Consider the following 21,213-nt stretch of genomic DNA (forward strand, 5'->3'; position numbering starts at 1 on the left):
AGTAGTTAGCACTTAGAATAGAGTGCTGCTACAGATTCAAAGTTGTCGTTTGGAATTGACTCACAGTTGGCCAGTTTGAGCTCAATGACTGAGAGAAGAGTGCAGACTTTCCCAACTCAATTCAGACTACTCTCTCTCCAATTTTTGCCACTTGTATTTGTGGTGTGTTTTTTTCTTACAGGCGAGAGGTGTTTTATTTATGAGGCTGCAGCATTCTTAGTTCTCCATCCTGCATCAGAAGTGATTCACTGGTTTCCTTCTTCACTATCGTCTTTGGAAAGTTCTGCATCCATCTGCTGTAGGAAAGAACCCGAGTATTAGAGAAACTTAGTTCAACTTTAATTCTGCATTTTCTAATATGTGTTGAGAGTACTTAAAGTATCCACTGTTATTAACTGGTAATGCCACGATTTTTCAAGGTATTTAGCCTTAAGTAGGAACTCAGCATTTTCCCTCAGTCCTTGGTAAAAAGTATTTAGAGGAAAAAAACAGTATGATCACAGGACTGAGATAATCGTACTTGGAAATGGAAAGTCTCTATTACTTTCTTTTTCTGTTCTTAAGGAAATCGATATCTGCTCTGCCAGCGTAAAGGTGAAAATTAAAATATTAGATCATAGGCCCACTCAGACAGAACACCATTGTGGATTCTTTTGGAAGAAAAAGCTCTTCAGTGGATTGAATAAAATGTTTCTGTAGACATCCTCCTCTAGAATCAGATAAAATTGCATTTGTTGTCTTACAGTGTGATTTGCATACATGTCAAATCCAGAATCAACGAGCAGAATGGTTTGATAGAGATCTGGTCAAATGGGCTTATAACGTTGTACAATATTATGTCTGAACAGCAAAAACTGTCTTTGTGTACCATCTTGTTTTTTTGGACAAAAGGTGTCAGCTTAGGTTAACTGGGGCTTTCTGAGATGACATTTAAATAGCTATTGCAAGAGCTAGCCAGTCATGTGGAGAGAAGCTCAGTGCTGAGGCTCCATGCGGAGTACTGTAGTTGCTCTCCAGCTAGCCTTGGGGAAGGTCTGAGTTAAGAGCTACATGCTGCTTTCACAAAGCATTGTTTGAACAAAGCAAGTGAGTTCCCATCAACCTTGGTCAGCTTGCAACTTGAAAGAACAAGAAGTAGTTAGCACTCAGAATAGAGTGCTGCTACAGATTCCAAGTTGTCAAGTTTGGAATTGACTCACAGTTGGCCAGTTTGAGCTCAATGACTGAGAGGAGGGTGCAGACTCTCCCAACTCAATTCAGACTACTCTCTCTCCAATTTTTGCCACTTGTATTTGTGGTGTGTTTTTTTCTTTCAGGCGAGAGGTGTTTTATTTATGAGGCTGCAGCATTCTTAGTTCTCCATCCTGCATCAGAAGTGATTCACTGGTTTCCTTCTTCACTAATATCGTCTTTGGAAAGTTCTGCATCCATCTGCTGTAGGAAAGAACCCGAGTATTAGAGAAACTTAGTTCAACTTTAATTCTGCATTTTCTAATATGTGTTGAGAGTACTTAAAGTATCCACTGTTATTAACTGGTAATGCCACGGTTTTTCAAGGTATTTAGCCTTAAGTAGGAACTCAGCATTTTCCCTCAGTCCTTGGTAAAAAGTATTTAGAGGAAAAAAACAGTATGATCACAGGACTGAGATAATCGTACTTGGAAATGGAAAGTCTCTACTACTTTCTTTTTCTGTTCTTAAGGAATTCGATATCTGCTCTGCCAGCGTAAAGGTGAAAATTAAAATATTACATCATAGGCCGACTCAGACAGAACACCATTGTGGATTCTTTTGGAAAAAAAAGCTCTTCAGTGGATTGAATAAAATGTTTCTGTAGACATCCTCCTCTACAATCAGATAAAATTGCATTTGTTGTCTTACACTGTGATTTGCATACATGTCAAATCCAGAATCAACGAGCAGAATGGTTTGATAGAGATCTGGTCAAATGGGCTTATAACGTTGTACAATATTATGTCTGAACAGCAAAAACTGTCTTTGTGTACCATCTTGTTTTTTTGGACAAAAGGTGTCACCTTAGGTTAACTGGGGCTTTCTGAGATGACATTTAAATAGCTATTGCAAGAGCTAGCCAGTCATGTGGAGAGAAGCTCAGTGCTGAGGCTCCATGCGGAGTACTGTAGTTGCTCTCCAGCTAGCCTTGGGGAAGGTCTGAGTTAAGAGCTACATGCTGCTTTCACAAAGCATTGTTTGAACAAAGCAAGTGAGTTCCCATCAACCTTGGTCAGCTTGCAACTTGAAAGAACAAGAAGTAGTTAGCACTCAGAATAGAGTGCTGCTACAGATTCCAAGTTGTCAAGTTTGGAATTGATTCACAGTTGGCCAGTTTGAGCTCAATGACTGAGAGGAGAGTGCAGACTCTCCCAACTCAATTCAGACTACTCTCTCTCCAATTTTTGCCACTTGTATTTGTGGTGCGTTTTTTTCTTTCAGGCGAGAGGTGTTTTATTTATGAGGCTGCAGCATTCTTAGTTCTCCATCCTGCATCAAAAGTGATTCGCTGCTTTCCTTCTTCATGAATATCATCTTTGGAAAGTTCTGCATCCATCTGCTGTAGGAAAGAACCCGAGTATTAGAGAAAGTTAGTTCAACTTTAATTCTGCATTTTCTAATATGTGTTGAGAGTACTTAAAGTATCTACTGTTATTACCTGATAATGCCATGATTTTTCAAGGTATTTAGCTTTAAGTAGGAACTCAGCACTTCCTCCTCAGTCCTTGGTAAACAGTATTTAGAGGAGAAAAACGGTATGATCGCAGGACTGAGATAACCATACTTGGAAATGGGAAGTCTCTTCTACTTTCTAACTTTCTCTGTTCTTAAGGAATTCGATATCTGCTCTGCCAGCGTAAAGGTGAAAATTAAAATATTAGATCATAGGCCCACTCAGACAGAACACCATTGTGGATTCTTTTGGAAAAAAAAGCTCTTCAGTGGATTGAATAAAATGTTTCTGTACACATCCTCCTCTCAAATCAGATAAAATTGCATTTGTTGTCTTACAGTCTGATTTGCATACATGTCAAATGCGGAATCAACGAGCCGAATGGTTTGATAGAGATCTAGTCAAATGGGCTTATAACATTGTACAATATTATGTCTGAACAACAAAAACTGTCTTTGTGTACCATCTTGTTTTTTTGGACAATCTGTTGTCACCTTAGGTTAACTGGGGCTTTCCGAGATGACATTTAAATAGCCATTGCAAGAGCTAGCCAGTCATGTGGAGAGAAGCTCAGTGCTGAGGCTCCATGCGGAGTACTGTAGTTGCTCTTCAGCTAGCCTTGGGGAAGGTCTGAGTTAAGAGCTACATGCTGCTTTCACAAAGCATTGTTTGAACAAAGCAAGTGAGTTCCCATCAACCTTGGTCAGCTTGCAACTTGAAAGAACAAGAAGTAGTTAGCACTTAGAATAGAGTGCTGCTACAGATTCAAAGTTGTCAAGTTTGGAATTGACTCACAGTTGGCCAGTTTGAGCTCAATGACTGAGAGGAAAGTGCAGACTTTCCCAACTCAATTCAGACTACTCTCTCTCCAATTTTTGCCACTTGTATTTGTGGTGCGTTTTTTTCTTTCAGGCCAGAGGTGTTTAATTTATGAGGCTACCGCATTCTTAGTTCTCCATCCTGCATCAGAAGTGATTCACTGGTTTCCTTCTTCACTAATATCGTCTTTGGAAAGTTCTGCATCCATCTGCTGTAGGAAAGAACCCGAGTATTAGAGAAACTTAGTTCAACTTTAATTCTGCATTTTCTAATATGTGTTGAGAGTACTTAAAGTATCCACTGTTATTAACTGGTAATGCCACGGTTTTTCAAGGTATTTAGCCTTAAGTAGGAACTCAGCATTTTCCCTCAGTCCTTGGTAAAAAGTATTTAGAGGAAAAAAACTGTATGATCACAGGACTGAGATAATCGTACTTGGAAATGGAAAGTCTCTACTACTTTCTTTTTCTGTTCTTAAGGAATTCGATATCTGCTCTGCCAGCGTAAAGGTGAAAATTAAAATATTACATCATAGGCCGACTCAGACAGAACACCATTGTGGATTCTTTTGGAAAAAAAAGCTCTTCAGTGGATTGAATAAAATGTTTCTGTAGACATCCTCCTCTACAATCAGATAAAATTGCATTTGTTGTCTTACACTGTGATTTGCATACATGTCAAATCCAGAATCAACGAGCAGAATGGTTTGATAGAGATCTGGTCAAATGGGCTTATAACGTTGTACAATATTATGTCTGAACAGCAAAAACTGTCTTTGTGTACCATCTTGTTTTTTTGGACAAAAGGTGTCACCTTAGGTTAACTGGGGCTTTCTGAGATGACATTTAAATAGCTATTGCAAGAGCTAGCCAGTCATGTGGAGAGAAGCTCAGTGCTGAGGCTCCATGCGGAGTACTGTAGTTGCTCTCCAGCTAGCCTTGGGGAAGGTCTGAGTTAAGAGCTACATGCTGCTTTCACAAAGCATTGTTTGAACAAAGCAAATGAGTTCCCATCAACCTTGGTCAGCTTGCAACTTGAAAGAACAAGAAGTAGTTAGCACTCAGAATAGAGTGCTGCTACAGATTCCAAGTTGTCAAGTTTGGAATTGACTCACAGTTGGCCAGTTTGAGCTCAATGACTGAGAGGAGAGTGCAGACTCTCCCAACTCAATTCAGACTACTCTCTCTCCAATTTTTGCCACTTGTATTTGTGGTGCGTTTTTTTCTTTCAGGCGAGAGGTGTTTTATTTATGAGGCTGCAGCATTCTTAGTTCTCCATCCTGCATCAAAAGTGATTCGCTGCTTTCCTTCTTCATGAATATCATCTTTGGAAAGTTCTGCATCCATCTGCTGTAGGAAAGAACCCGAGTATTAGAGAAACTTAGTTCAACTTTAATTCTGCATTTTCTAATATGTGTTGAGAGTACTTAAAGTATCTACTGTTATTACCTGATAATGCCATGATTTTTCAAGGTATTTAGCTTTAAGTAGGAACTCAGCACTTCCTCCTCAGTCCTTGGTAAACAGTATTTAGAGGAGAAAAACGGTATGATCGCAGGACTGAGATAACCATACTTGGAAATGGGAAGTCTCTTCTACTTTCTAACTTTCTCTGTTCTTAAGGAATTCGATATCTGCTCTGCCAGCGTAAAGGTGAAAATTAAAATATTAGATCATAGGCCCACTCAGACAGAACACCATTGTGGATTCTTTTGGAAAAAAAAGCTCTTCAGTGGATTGAATAAAATGTTTCTGTACACATCCTCCTCTCAAATCAGATAAAATTGCATTTGTTGTCTTACAGTCTGATTTGCATACATGTCAAATGCGGAATCAACGAGCCGAATGGTTTGATAGAGATCTAGTCAAATGGGCTTATAACATTGTACAATATTATGTCTGAACAACAAAAACTGTCTTTGTGTACCATCTTGTTTTTTTGGACAATCTGTTGTCACCTTAGGTTAACTGGGGCTTTCCGAGATGACATTTAAATAGCCATTGCAAGAGCTAGCCAGTCATGTGGAGAGAAGCTCAGTGCTGAGGCTCCATGCAGAGTACTGTAGTTGCTCTTCAGCTAGCCTTGGGGAAGGTCTGAGTTAAGAGCTACATGCTGCTTTCACAAAGCATTGTTTGAACAAAGCAAGTGAGTTCCCATCAACCTTGGTCAGCTTGCAACTTGAAAGAACAAGAAGTAGTTAGCACTTAGAATAGAGTGCTGCTACAGATTCAAAGTTGTCAAGTTTGGAATTGACTCACAGTTGGCCAGTTTGAGCTCAATGACTGAGAGGAGAGTGCAGACTTTCCCAACTCAATTCAGACTACTCTCTCTCCAATTTTTGCCACTTGTATTTGTGGTGCGTTTTTTTCTTTCAGGCCAGAGGTGTTTAATTTATGAGGCTACCGCATTCTTAGTTCTCCATCCTGCATCATAAGTGATTCACTGGTTTCCTTCTTCACGAATATCATCTTTGGAAAGTTTTGCATCCATCTGTTGTAGGAAAGAACCCGAGTATTAGAGAAAGTTAGTTCAACTTTAATTCTGCATTTTCTAATATGTGTTGAGAGTACTTAAAGTATCTACTGTTATTATCTGATAATGCCATGATTTTTCAAGGTATTTAGCTTTAAGTAGGAACTCAGCACTTCCCCCTCAGTCCTTGGTAAACAGTATTTAGAGGAGAAAACGGTATGATCGCAGAACTGAGATAATTCTACTTGGAAATGGGAAGTCTCTACTACTTTCTAACTTTTTCTGTTCTTAAGGAATTCGATATCTGCTCTGCCAGCGTAAAGGTGAAAATTAAAATATTAGATCATAGGCCCACTCAGACAGAACACCATTGTGGATTCTTTTGGAAAAAAAGCTCTTCAGTGGATTGAATAAAATGTTTCTGTACACATCCTCCTCTCAAATCAGATAAAATTGCATTTGTTGTCTTACAGTCTGATTTGCATACATGTCAAATGCGGAATCAACGAGCCGAATGGTTTGATAGAGATCTAGTCAAATGGGCTTATAACATTGTACAATATTATGTCTGAACAACAAAAACTGTCTTTGTGTACTATCTTGTTTTTTTGGACAATCTGTTGTCACCTTAGGTTAACTGGGGCTTTCCGAGATGACATTTAAATAGCCATTGCAAGAGCTAGCCAGTCATGTGGAGAGAAGCTCAGTGCTGAGGCTCCATGCGGAGTACTGTAGTTGCTCTTCAGCTAGCCTTGGGGAAAGTCTGAGTTAAGAGCTACATGCTGCTTTCACAAAGCATTGTTTGAACAAAGCAAGTGAGTTCCCATCAACCTTGGTCAGCTTGCAACTTGAAAGAACAAGAAGTAGTTAGCACTTAGAATAGAGTGCTGCTACAGATTCAAAGTTGTCAAGTTTGGAATTGACTCACAGTTGGCCAGTTTGAGCTCAATGACTGAGAGGAGAGTGCAGACTTTCCCAACTCAATTCAGACTACTCTCTCTCCAATTTTTGCCACTTGTATTTGTGGTGCGTTTTTTTCTTTCAGGCGAGAGGTGTTTGATTTATGAGGCTGCAGCATTCATAGTTCTCCATCCTGCATCATAAGTGATTCGCTGGTTTCCTTCTTCACGAATATCGTCTTTGGAAAGTTCTGCATCCATCTGCTGTAGGAAAGAACCCGAGTATTAAAGAAACTTAGTTCAACTTTAATTCTGCATTTTCTAATATTATGTTTAACCCCTTAGTGATGAAGCCTGTTTGCGCCTTAGTGACGGGGCCAAATTTTGGAAATCTGACATGTGTCACTTAACATGTCATAATTCCGTAAAGGCTTTGCATTATCCAAGTGATTTTTTTTCGCCACATATTGCACTTCATTTAGGTGGTAAAAATAGTCCAATAGAATTTGTGTAGATATATTAAAAGTGCCGATATTGGGGAAATTTTGAAAAAATTGTCATTTTTTCACATTTTTAAAGGGGTTGTCCCGCGAAACAAAGTTGGGGTATACACTTCTGTATGGCCATATTAATGCACTTTGAAATGTACATTGTGCATTAATTATGAGCCATACAGAAGTTGTTCACTTACCTGTTCCGTTGCTAGCGTCCTCGTCTCCATGGTGCCGTCTAATTTTCAGCGTCTAATCGCCCGATTAGACGCGCTTGCGCAGTCCGGTCTTCTTTCTTCTGAATGGGGCCGCTCGTGCCGGACAGCGGCTCCTCGTAGCTCCGCCCCGTCACGTGTGCCGATTCCAGCCAATCAGGAGGCTGGAATCGGCAATGGGCCGCACAGAAGACCTGCGGTCCACCGAGGGTGAAGATCCCGGCGGCCATCTTCGCAAGGTAAGTAAGAAGTCACCGGAGCGCGGGGATTCGGGTAAGTACTATCCGTTTTTTTTTTTTAAACACATGCATCGGGTTTGTCTCGTGCCGAACGGGGGGGGCTATTGAAAAAAAAAAAACCCGTTTCGGCGCGGGACAACCCCTTTAACTGTAATATCTCAAATATGTGCAAACATACTGTACAAATTTTTGCTAAGATATATATTTCCATCTGTTCACTTTATTCTGGACTGTCGTTTGTTTTAAACTATTTAGGAGACTTACAAATTTAACATTACTTTTCAGCATTTTGAGGAACACTTTGTTTTCCTACATCAAGCCAAGATTTCAAAGACTCATAGCTGTCAGAATGATGGACACTAGAGATGAGCGAGTATATTCGCTAAGGCACATTACTCGAGCGAGTAGTGCCTTAGCCGAGTATCTGCCCGCTCGTCTCTAAAGATTCGGGGGCCGGCGCCAGTGACAGGTGAGTTGCGGCGGGGAGCAGGGGGGAGCGGCGGGGGAGAGAGGGAGAGAGAGATCTCCCCTCCGTTCCCCCCGCTGGCCCCCGAATCTTTAGAGACGAGCGGGGAGATACTCGGCTAAGGCACTACTCGCTCGAGTAATGTGCCTTAGCGAGTATACTCGCTCATCTCTAATGGACACCTCTACAAATGACTCTATTTTAAAAACTACACACCTTAATAAATCCACTGAGGGGTGCCATCAGTATTTTGACCCCATAGTTTTTTTTAGGAATTAATGCAATTGAGAGGAGAAAAAATAAAATTTCATATTTTTACAAATATGTCATTTTAAAGACATATTTTTTTCTATAGTGCACATAAAAAAGAGGATTGACACCCCAAAATTGATACCCCTGCTTGTTCTGTGTTCAGAAATATACCCATTGTGGCCCTAATGTTATGTCCGCATGCACAACGGGGCCCAAAATGAAAGGAGTAGTCAGTGTCTTTGAGAACAGAAATTTAGCTTGAAGGCCTTTTAGGCCCCATAGCATACTTGTAGAGCTCTTGAGTGACCAAAACCATAAAAAAACACACAAATGACCTCATTTTGAAAACTAGACCCCTTAACGAATTCATCTAGGGGTGTACTGTGATTTTCGTTTTTTTGGAAATTCTGTAATTTTAGAAACAGCTTTTTTTTGTACAGCACACACGTCTATGAAGACTTGCACCCCAAAATGGATACTCCTGTTTATCCTATGTTCAGGGACATACCCATTGTGGCCCTAATCATATGTTTGGATGCACGAAGGGGCCCAAAATGAAAGGAGTAATCGGTGGCTTTCAGAACAGACATTTTGCATGAAGGTGATTTAGGCCCCATTGCACACTTGTAGAGCCCTTGAGCGGCCAAAACCATAGAGAACCCCCACAAATTATCCCATTTTAAAAACTAGACCCCTTAACGAATTCATCTGGGGGTCTACTGAGAATTTTCACCCTACAATTTTTGAATAAATCTAAGCAAAGCAGTAGGAAAAAAATTACCATTTTAATTTTTTGGCAATTGTGCCATTTTAAAAACAGGTTTTTTTGTACAGCACACATATGAATGAAGACTTTCACCCCAAAATGGATGCCCCTGTTTGTGCCGTATTCAGAAACATACCCATAGTGGCCCTAATCTATTTACAGGACACATGGCTAGGCCCATAATGAAAAGAAGACCCGTTGGATTTCAGGGTACAACTGAATTAATTCCAGGCCCCATTGCCCAATTGTAAAGTCATTAAGCGGCCAAAATGATAAAGAACCCCCACAAATGACCCTATTTTGAAAACTAGACCCCTTAACGAATTAATCTAGGGTGTACTGCATATTTTGATCCCACAGTATTTGAATGAATCTAAGCAAAGCAGAAGGAAAAAATTTTCATTGCTTTGGCAATTGTGTCAATTTTAAAACAGTCTTTTTTTGTACAGTGTATATAGGAATAAAGACATTCACCCCAAAATGGAATCCCCCTGTTTGTCCGGTGTTCAGAAACATACCCATTGTGGCCCTAGTCTACGTCCAGGACACATGGCTAGGCCTATAATGCAGGGAACACGCGTTGGATTGCAGGGCACAACTGAATAAATTCCAGGCCCCATTGCTCAGTTGTGCGGAAAAAAAAATTGACCCCCTAAAAATAATCCCCCCACCCCAACTCCGCGCCCTTTTTGGCCTTCCCCAAATCTTAGATAAAAGTAATAATGTAAACTGCGTTTTTTTTTCGAAGGCAGGAGTAATTACGGGGGCTTGGTTGGGATGGGTACATTGGGCAATAAAACCTGGTATCCCCCCTCCTCTCATGCTTTTTGTGGGGTACTTCTTTACCTCAGTGGCAGGGATAGGGTGTAAGGCTGGGTTCACACTGGGTGGATTTGCCGCGAAAATTCCATCCAGAGTTTCGCTGCGGCAGCTAATCCTGGACTTAGCCAGCCATGTGGACGAGATTTCTCAGAAATCTCGTCCACATGGGACGGCAAACCCGCCGCAGCAAACCCGGCATAAGCTGGCGTGGCAGATTCGCCGGCCGCAGCATGTTCATTTTTTTTTTCTTCCGCTGTGGCCACGTTCTTTTCTATGGGAGCGCCGGCCGCAGTGGAGAAGCGAGCAGCCAGGCCGCTTCAAGACCCGTGGCTAAGTGCTGCGGGTTTTGAAGCAGCGGATTCCCAGCAAAAATCTCACGGTTCTTCGCTGCGGCCAAACAGCGAGCTTTCTGCCAGGAATCTGCGCAGTGTGAACCCAGCCTAAAAAGTGGTGCTCTGAGTCTCCGTAAGCTTGCGGGGGTGCGGCGGTCTCACACAGAAGGCGCTCAACAAGCTGCTCCTGGAACTGCAAGAAGGCGAACATTCCCGGGGCTTCTTGTAAATTATGGACTACAAGAAGCGATCTGAATAACACCAGGTTCACACGGCCGTAATTGGAATGTGCTTGCGGAGTCCCGCAGCGGATCCTAGCTGTGAGCCCGGCTGTGGCACTGCATACGGACACGTAATGTACTGCGCATAACTGCCTGCTCACGCAGGCAGTCATGCGCAGTACACCTTTTTTTCCCGTTTGTATTTCCCATACCGTCACTTAGCGATGACACGGGTACCCACAGCCCGTACACAATGTAGATGCGTATGGGCTGCGGGTATATCCACGACCATGGAGCACAATATGCTGCAGATATCCACTGTAAAATAGAACCTGCTGCGTTTTGTTTTCTGTGAGTGGATTACGTAATTCCGACCCGCTAATGTGAGCGGAATTGTGTAATCCAATGCGATTGATCTGCGTATTATCGCAGATCAGACTTATGTGTAATCCGTAATTCCTATCTGGTCATGTGAGACCGGCCAAAGGTAGATCGCTATCTTTTTATCATGTGACCGGGGACCCCCCCTCACTGTTCCAGGCTCTCGGCGACCATTGGTCGCTGGGAGCAAGAAGACTTTAGGTTTCCTGGGCTCCCCGCCTCCTGCGCCTGTGTCCAGCATTTTGCTGGCGGTCGCATGCGCAGAATTGCATCGGTGAGGGGAGATGAAACTTCAACCTTTTTTTTACTTTTACGTGATCGCCGTTATCGATTGGATAAAGGCGAACACGTGATCAGGAACCGCTCACCGCAGCCCCCCGTGAAATCTCCAGGCTCTCGACTAAGTTTTGTAGCCAAGAGCAGGGAGATTTTAAAATATCCTGGCAATAATCGGCTTTTGCGCATGCGTCTGCCGTTTTGGCAACGGGCGCGTGTGCAGAAGTTGGGGTAGGGTCCGCGGATAAATCCGGGGGCCTTAGGAACATAATTTCATCCTCCCTCACGGATAGGTTTTATAAACTTTTTTTTTAACTTTTTCAACCTTTTTTTTTTTACTTTTTACACCTTTTTTTCCATTGGATAAAAGTGATCATGTCCCCAGTGACATCCCTCTGCTCTTGGCTACACATGGCAGCCAGGAGCAGAGGGATTTTAAATTCCCGGGGCCTGAGCCCCTCTGTGCACGTGCCTGATGATTGACATCGGGCGCGCATGCGCAAAGGGGGACTTTAGGTCCCAGAAGACCGTGACATATCGGAGGAGTTGAGTGAGTCCAAAAAATTTTTTAAAAGAACAAGAGCCAGAATTGTGCTTTTTCAATCACCCTCCAAGAAAAAATATATTAAAAAATTTAAAAAGTTGTATTAACTCGAGAATGGTAGAAACGAAAATCACAGCACATACTGCAAAAACTGAACCCCCGCACATCTATGTCACCAAAAAAATAAAAAAGTGATGGTGGCAGAAAATAATTTAAAAGAATTAAATATTTTTGAAAACAAATAAAAGTATTACAGTAAAGAAAAACTATATAAGTTTGGTATTGTATCAATCGTACTGCCCCATAGAATAACGTTATCAGGTCATTTTTGTTGCAGTTCGTACGCCGTAGAAACAAAACAAACCCAAAGATGGTGGAATTTCATTTTTTTTCCATTTTACTTAATTTAGAATTTTTAAAAGTTTAAAAGTACATAATATGATACATTAAATAGTACCATTAAAAATGCAACTTGTCCTGCAAAAAACAAGTCCTCATACAGCGACGTTGAGGGATAAATAAGAGTTCTGATTTTTTAAAAAGGGTGAGAAAAAATCAAAAATTGGGGAAAAAAAGGGCCGTAATCCTAAAGGGTTAAGCTGGATCATTTTGCAACATAATTTACAAAGTATAGCATCGTAACTAATCCGCTGGTTTCTTTTATGATTAACGACTTTGGAAAAACATCCATCCATCCATCTGTTGTAGAATAGAAAAAGTGTGTTACCAAGGGCTTATTTACATGAGCGTATATCGGCCGGCATTTTCAGGGCCGGCCGACATGCGCTTCCATCTGAGCAGTCCCCGCCTTCCTTTCCCCTCACCAGCTCTTTGCTTTTCTCCTCCCCTTTGAGTGGTTTGCAATGAGAGTGGACGGGACAGGGATGAAGGTAAGCTCCCCCCCCCCTCCCCTCTTATCCATAGCCTGCAATGGGAGTGGGCAGGACAGCGCAGAGCTTAGCTCCGCCCCCTCCAATTGCAAACGCCGGAATGGAGGAGAGAGGCAGAGAGACGATGAGGGGGAGGGACTGCTCAGATGGAAGCATATATTGGCCGGATGTGAAAACGCTGGTCGATATACGCTAATGTAAATAACCCCTAAATCTTAGTTTAGCTTTAGTTGTGCATTTTTTTAATATATATTGAGAGTGCTTATAGGGGTGTCTGCCCTTAGGTCATCAATAGTTGATTATCACATGATGTCCTGAGTAACTGAGAAGCAGGAAGTGCTGTAGCAAGGAGGCTTTCCCATTATTTTGAATGAAAATGAAGCCTGAGCTCGCGCTTCCTCCTCTGTTTGCTTATCAGCTGATAGACGGCGGCCCAGAGCAGCGGACCCCCATCCATCAACTACTGATGATCTATCCAGAGAACAGGTCATCACGGAAAAAAAGGCCAGACGATTCAGGACTTCTCTGGCATAGATTCTCCAGCCTGATCAATTTTTGAGCCAAGGAAGATGAAGTGCCGCACGCATTCTATGACCTCGTGGTCGATTTTGATTTGAATTTGGCCATTTTTGGCAGTTGTTATAATTTTAAATTCTTAAAATTCAGGTGTTGGCCCATTTTTTCACTTTTAGCTTTAGGCTGGGGTCACACAGGGCGGATTTGCCGCGGTTTTGCCGCAGCAGATCCGCCCGCGGCAAAACCGCCCGCGGCCGCTAAGCCCGGGATTAGCCAGCCATGTGGACGAGGTTTCTCAGAAATCTCGTCCACACGGGACGGCTAATCCGCTGCGGTAAATCCGGTTGAAACCGCGGCTGCGGCGGCCGCAGCCGCAGTTTCAAAAGAAGCAGCATGCTCATTCTTTTTTTCATTCCGCTGCGGCCGCGCTCTCCTCTATGGGATCGCCGGCCGCAACGGAAGAGCAAGCGGCCGGACCGCTTCAAAGCCGCCGCGGCTTAAACCGCGGCGGCTCTGCCGGCGGAGATCTCGCGGTTTTTGCTGCGGCCAAACCGCGAGATTTCCGACGGCAATCCGCCCCGTGTGACCCTAGGCTTAATCTTCCATATCAGCGACTTCAGACCTGCTTCTGTTTCTGGAGTTGTGTCATCTGCGTCACAGAGATTGTTAATGTCTCTGCCACCTATTTTCACCCTACTTTCCAATTTGTCTAGGTCAATTTTACGTATAATCACTTCCGGATATAGGTTAAACAAGAAGGGTGAGAGGATGCAGCCCTGTCGGACACCTTTGCCGATCCCAAAACAATGTGTCCCCATTGGTACATTACGCTAAGATAAAGCAGAGGAATGGGTCTCCCTCGTCTTAGGGCTCCTTCCCACAGACGGATTTCCGCTGCATAACACACGGCGAAAATCCCCCGCGTTGCCCGCAGCTATTAGGTTCTGTTGAACCTAATAGCTCAATGCTCACGGTGCGGAACTCCATCGCGGAATTCCGCACCGTGAAATCACCCCACCTCACCTACGGCATGCTCTATTTGCCGCGGGTGTACTGCATTGCAGTCTATGGAAGCCGTCCGTCACGCTATCTTCCACTGTAGCACAGCGGAAGATAGCGTAAAACCGCTTCCCCGCCCGGCGTGTCATGTGACGCTGTGGGCGTGTCATATGACACGGCCGGCGCGTCACGCGCTGTATTGCGCATGCGCGCCGAAGCGTTATGCGGGACGGAGGACGCCAGATCCGGAGGTAAGTATTGGGGTCTCTGGGGGGCGCTGTGACGGGCTCCGCCGCGGAATTCCGCGGCAAAGCCCGTCACGGCCGTGGGAAGCCGGCCTTACTTCGGACGTTTTGATATATAATTTGTATAGTTTTGGATCACAGGCTGCATATGGTGATGGTTTTGGTTGGCATCGGAGGTTATTTTCTTTTTTGTATGTATATTTTATTCTATGATTTTTTTTTTTTTACTTAATCTTGTAACTATTTTCTAAACATCTATGTCCCCCATGACATCATATATGACCACATTTTCATTTTTTTTCACAATTTTCCAATGTACCTGGAGCCCCTGTTATAAGGGAAAACATTCCCCTGTTGTGCTGGTATTCACTAAAAGAGCTGACCTGGGTATGTTAGGACCCTGCAGCTCTGCTATGGCAGGGGGTACCCATTGGTCACGTGATCGCCTGGTTCAATAGCGGAGGTAACACTTCAGCTTTATCTCCTCACTACATTGCACTCATTGAGGGGTATGTAGATTGTAAAGGTGAAGGTAGGGGCAGTTAAAAAACACTTCTGCCTTCTCCTCCTGGTCCTCGGCTGTGACTAACAGCCAAGGACTTGACCTGCTAGATTGCAGGAGCTTTAGGGCGCCTGCACACGAGCAGAAATTCCGCGGCGGGATTTCCGCCGCTGGAAGCCTGCATAAGATTGCGTTAACAAACGCAATCCTATGCAGACGGGCGCGCAAAATCTCTCACAGCAAACAAATCGCGGCATGCTCTATTTCTGAAATGTCACTCACCCACCGCCGGCTCCGGTCTGCGCATGCGCCGGCTGCCCGGCAAGCCGGCACATCAAACAGCCGGAACCGCGAGCGAGTACGCGCTGGTCCCTGCAGGCGCCCAGGTCAGGTCCCGCGGCGAAAATCCTCGGCGCCAGATCCGACCCGCCCGTCTGCAGGCGGCCTTACTCCTGTTCTGTATTTTTACTATTGACCGTGATTAAAGCCCAGCGCCAGGGCCAGTAAATTTACTGTAATCTCCACACCTCATCCTTAGGGTGCGTTCACACGAGCGCATAAATGGCGCGTTTTTGCGCCCAATCGTATAAACGTGACCATCTGAGGCATTGGTTTCCAATGTATTCGTTCGCACGGGCGATTTTACGGCGCGTAAAAACGGCAACCCGAAAAAACCCCGCAACATACGCGACCGAAATACGCGCCAACGCATATTCGATGGCCGAAAAGACCGTTCGAAAAGTAGGAACAAACGAAAATACGCTTTCTAGCTCTGGTCATGATCGGCGAAAAACGTCCTTTCCGGCGATTATACGCTGCGCTCGTGCGAACGTAAATACGCCTACGCTCGTGTGAACGCACCCTTAGAGACACCAGGATGACTCCGGCAGCCCTAATGGCTTCTTAGAAAAATTATAAGCTAAGTGACACAGAAAACATGTTTATAACCAATAAGGTGACTGCTCTAATTTCCTAACCAAGTTGCTATGGTTACCTCCACTAGGTGAGATTTAGTAAAACCATATGAGAAAGACGGGAGTTACTCAACAGCGAATCAGAATACAGCTCTCATCTTTCACAGGCCGTCTGGAAAATGGAAGTGGTGATCTGATTGGTTGGTAGGGCAGTGTCACTATGCAGGATGACTAATTACCCCGCTCAGCGGGATGTAACACCTCATACCCCAGCCCTTGTGTACGTTTCACTACCTCATCGCCAGCTATTATGTGGCGTACGTCTCGGATAAGGCGCGCCTTGGTGGCGTCATCACGTGCTTGGCGTCATGACGTCATACGCCCTCTTTTGCAGGAAGGAGGAAGTGTCCCAAGATGGCGTCGCGCACTGAGGCCGGGGCCGAGGCGTTGGGTGTGTAGGAGAGTGGCCGGCTTACAACGGGCGGAGGAGGCGGCTCAGCGGGTGAGTGAAGCCCAGGCCTTTATCTCTGTCGGACTTGCTGGTTTTTGTCTTCCGGGTGTTCCTGTCTCGGCCCCGGGAGGAGTGCAGCAGTGGGAGGTGAAGGGAAGGCAGATTAACGGTCGTCCCCTCAGTACTCGCTGCGGTGTCCCGGGGAGCCGCCTGCGTCTGCAGCTCCGCAGTGTGTGTCAGGGAGGAGCCGCCTGTGTCCCTCCATGCTGGGTAATGGTCGGGGGGCAGTAAGGAGCACAGGGGGAGGGCTGTCCGCAGTGTGGTATGGGGGTGAAGGGGGGACGTGGCGGAGGGGTCTACATGGTGGTGCTAGGGGTATGGCAGGTGCTGTATGATAAAAGGGGATTGGAATCTGGTAGCTGGAGGACCCAGCAGAGGGTGTCTGGATGCAGAGGTACTGAGGGGGTATGGTGGTGGGGATTGTTATATGGCCACGCTGGGGGTCACCATGGCGGAGGGGGCTGAGACGGAGGAGACTAGAACACAGCAGGGGGTATTTGGTATAGGTACAAGTAGCAGAAATGGTGGGGGGACATTGGTATATGGCGGCACTGAGGAACATCGTGGAGGAGGTGGTTGGTACATTGGCACAAACACACGCTGGCGGAGCGCATTGGTATACGGGGGCACTGAGGGATAATGTGGAGGGGATGCCGACTTGGCACTGGGAGACACAGGTGTTCGGATGAGTTGTTTGTGTTCACTTTCCAAGAGTGCACTAAAAATTGCGAGCCGACATCTGATTGGCTGCGCCGGAAAATCTTCCACTTGCACTCATTTTGATAAATCCTCCCTATATGATCAGGTACTATTGTATCTTGTCACCACTGGAAGTAGTGGTGGAGACAAGATTGACAGGCTGGTGATGCCCCCCTGATCGGCTGCAGAGCTGCCTCCCGTGCAGGTCTTGGCAGCCCCCTAAGCTTCTCCCAGTGTGCTAGGTCTGTCACTCGGCGCCATGCTGATTTTAGCCTCCTGGTCCTGATTTCACCTCCCCGCTGGTGCTGTCACTCTCCCTACCTCCCCGCTGTCCATGTCTTCCCTGGCCCTGATGTAACCTCCCCGCTGCTGCTATCACTGTCCCTTGCTCCCCGCTGTCCGTCTCCCTTCTTTCCCTACCTGCCCACTGGCTGTGTCTTCCCCGTCCCTGATGTAAGCTCCCCACTGCTGCTATCACTGACCCTTGCTCCCCGCTGTCTATCTCCCTTTTCTCTCTGCTTACCCGCTGGCTGTGTCTTCCCCAGCCCTGGTGTAACTTCCTCGCCGAAGTGCTGTTTTGACACGGCAGGAGGACCGTGGCAAGACTGGGAGCGGCGGGATATGCGGCGGCAGAGGGACAGTGATTAATGGGACATAGTTCTAGCCGGAAATTTAGTGCGCCATTTCCAATGCTGCGCTATAAGCTGTAAACCGCCTCCATTAATCTCAATGGGACTTCTTAGATGAGTGTTCAAGTTCGGGGCTATTTTCGTGTGATTCAGCATTTTTGTTTTGCTTTTGACTCTCGCCTCATCACCCATTGTAATGACCAGGGGGGTTTGAAAGCGCTATCGAACATATTTGAAAACCCTGTGTAATGCGTCGTTATTACAGTTGCCTGAAGGTCCGATCGGCTGTAGATTAGCCAGTCAGAGAATTAAACACAGTTTACTATATTTTCAGATCTTTTTCAGTCTTTGGTTGTTTTCACTCTAAAACTAACTCTTCACTTCTGTTATTGAATGTGCTGATAGAATGAAACTAAAAGGGGTTCTCATGGATTAGAAAAACACGGCTGTTTTCTTCCAAAAACAGCGCCACGCTTGTCCACAGGTTGTGCATGGTATTGCATCTCAGACCACTCTACTTCAAAGGAGCAGACCTGTAATCCAGAATCAACCCTTGGACAGGTGTTGGCGCTGTATTTGGAAGAGTACAGCTATGTTTTTCTTATCATGGACAATTCCTTTAAGCTGTGATGTATTTTAGATAGCGGTCAGCCAACAACTATTCCCCCCCCCCCCCCCCCCCCCAATTCAATGTGTTTGAAATCACAAAGCAATGCTCTCACCCAGAAGATGTTGATTTCCAAAATGCTCTGTTCTCCACATATTGATTCCTCTGCCTTCTGGTTGTTTACTGCTCGTTGCCAGGGTAACAGACCACCTCTTCTATGGAAAGACATAGCAGAGGGCAGCATTAGCTGGTGGATGGAGCTAGTGTGCGTGCGCTCCTAAGATCCCGACCACCAGATTTAGGTGAAAAGTGCGCAAGCGTCGGCCTCCTCTGTTTGTTTGTTTCCATAGAGGAGATGATCCGTTTTCCTGGTAACGAGTAGTGAACAGCCAGAGGAATCAATATCTGGAGAATGGAGCATTTTAAAAATATCTTATGGGTGAGTGCATAGTTTTAAATTTATTGAAATGGGGTTCCCAAGATGGGCATACCTCTTTGATGTACGCAGCAGAGGTGCGGGCTGGGCACAGGGTCAGAATTCTCAGCGGGCTCCCGCATGCGGCCTTATTCAATGCACATGGGCTTGTGTAGACTGGATACAATTATAGCAAACCCTCAGCTCTGAGACGTGTGGGGCCATTATGGTTTTCTGCTTCTGGATGTAAATAATGAATGCTACCATCCACTGTCAGCAAGCAGAGGTTTTGAAAATAGTTAAAGCTTTAGGCCACCTGCACAAGGCAGAACCTGGATTCTGCATGTGGTTTCCGGCTCCAACCGCAGCCGGCGACCCTATGTACCTATGTTTTTCTGTACTGTGGATGGTCGCAGCGAGCTGCTGTTGGACATGCGCAGTACAAATGTTTATTTTTCCCACCGCGCCGCTAGGTGATGACGTCGTTACCGGCGACCTAGCTGCAAATGTTAATTGCGGACAGGCTGTGGGGCTGATGGCTTCTGTTGACTTTAGTGGAAGTCGTCTGCGCAGAATCCACGCAAAAATGGAGCATGCTGCAATTTAATATCTCCCTTTCCCCCCCCCCCCCCCCCCCATGAGTGGAAATCGCTATTGGTTTCCGCTCGTGTGCCGGAAGAATTGATTTTCCATAGCATGCTTTGTACAGTATTTGCTGTGGATCCGCGCACGCTCGCTAAAAACTCTGGAGCAAAAATCCGCCCATGTGCGTGGGGGGCAGCCGATTATGGGGGACATGATTAGTTCCGTAAAAGCCTCCATGTACGTGTTCACAGGACTGCTGGGTTATAACGCTGCGGAGATCTGCTGCAATGTACTCCCAGCAGCCCTCCTGCCCCGCCGCTGCCACAGTGCAAACATATCCTGTGAACACGAAGCGCGTTCTGAGGCGTCTGCAGTCTTGGCGTGGCCGGCGCTCTCAGCTTTCATTGATTTAACAGGACAGAATTTTCTCCCTGCATGTTAATTATTTTTCAAGGGATCCAAGCGACAAAGATGCCAGTGTGCCTGTCTGCGAGGGGAGACTGTTTATATCTGCCTCACTCCGGCTTAAAGGAAAATCACTTTTTTTTTTTCTCTTCACGTACAAATGCAGCCCATATTGCTATTGGATGGAAACTTTGCCTCCGCCTCCCCTTCCCCCTCCCCCGTGTGACTGCACCCCGACTGCAACATGTATCACCTCTAAGGGCTTACTACTTCAGATAAGCCTGTCCAATCTTAGTCCGTGAAATGGGACCCATGTTAATCTTTCCGTGTTGCATCCATAAGCGTCGCCCGCGTCCGTCTGCTTCTGTGTCATCGTTTTTTTTGTTTTGTGAAAAAGGGAGGCCTGATTATTTTTCTAGCATTGCTTAAGGCCCATTTAGACACAATGATTATCGCTCAAAAGCCGTGTTTTGAGTGATAATCGTTGTGTGTGACCGCACTGACATTGTGCAGTTTTCGTTACCCCTTCGCTCATCGTTGTCTTTCAGTGTGCTCAAAGATGACGATGAGCCTTATCAGGGATTCACAGCGGATTCTAGGTCTGTAGTTTGCGTTCTCCCCATTTCCTTTTGTATTAGGCCCGGCTAACACGCTGTATGTGGAATCCACTGTGGTCTGCCCGTGACCCTGCGTATGGCAGCGTAATGTACTGCGTATGACTGCGCACTCACGCAGGCAGTCATGTGCAGTACACTTTTTTTGTTTATATTTCCCATGCCGAGGATACCCGCAGCCCACACGCAATGTATATCCACAACCGTAGAGAACAATGGGCTCTGTTGTGGATATCCGCTGTAAAAAAGGACATGCTGCGTTCTGTTTTCCACTAGCATATTACGCAATTCTGACCCGCTGATGCGAGATGGATTGTGTAATCCAATGCATTTGATTGATCCGTGGATTAAACGCTTTGCGGAATCCGCAATTCCTATCTGGTCACATAAGACCGGCCTTAATGTTGGGTTGTGTCCGGTATCGTAACCCAGCTTCAGTGAATGCACCTGAGCGGCCACAATCAGACCTGTGGACAGGAGTGGTGCTGTTTTGGGAAGAGAGCCGCCTTGTTTTTCTAATCCTGGGCAATCCCTTAATCTCGCGATTGATTGTGATGACTCAAATCAATTAGCTCTGCTAAATTAGGACTTGGCTGTTTAGTGTCTCCAGTTTATCTGCATTTGCAGGGTTTGAGAGGCCGGCATCACACAGTCAGATGTTTACTGCAGAGTCCATGATGGTCACCCACGCAGGGGATACGCATACGCTAGAACTTCCGCATGTCCAATCAGATAAGTGGATAGTAATTGCGATTTCCGCAAACGGATTTAAATCGCAGCATGTTCTACTTTTGTGTGGAA

The 21,213-nt window shown here is 45.3% G+C and overlaps 1 protein-coding gene across 1 annotated transcript in view; it reads left to right on the forward strand.

Annotated features, from left to right (window-relative positions):
• The first annotated feature begins 16,316 nt into the window (after positions 1–16,316).
• Positions 16,317–21,213, forward strand: part of UBAP1 (ubiquitin associated protein 1) — a 31,492-nt gene continuing 26,595 nt past the window's right edge. The window contains exon 1 of the mRNA XM_066602661.1: positions 16,317–16,449. The gene's annotated coding sequence lies outside the window, so the exon portion shown is untranslated. The remainder of the gene's footprint in view (positions 16,450–21,213) is intronic.

Source organism: Eleutherodactylus coqui, chromosome 5 (genome assembly GCF_035609145.1).
Source record: "Eleutherodactylus coqui strain aEleCoq1 chromosome 5, aEleCoq1.hap1, whole genome shotgun sequence".
Taxonomy (NCBI): Eukaryota; Metazoa; Chordata; class Amphibia; order Anura; family Eleutherodactylidae; genus Eleutherodactylus; species Eleutherodactylus coqui.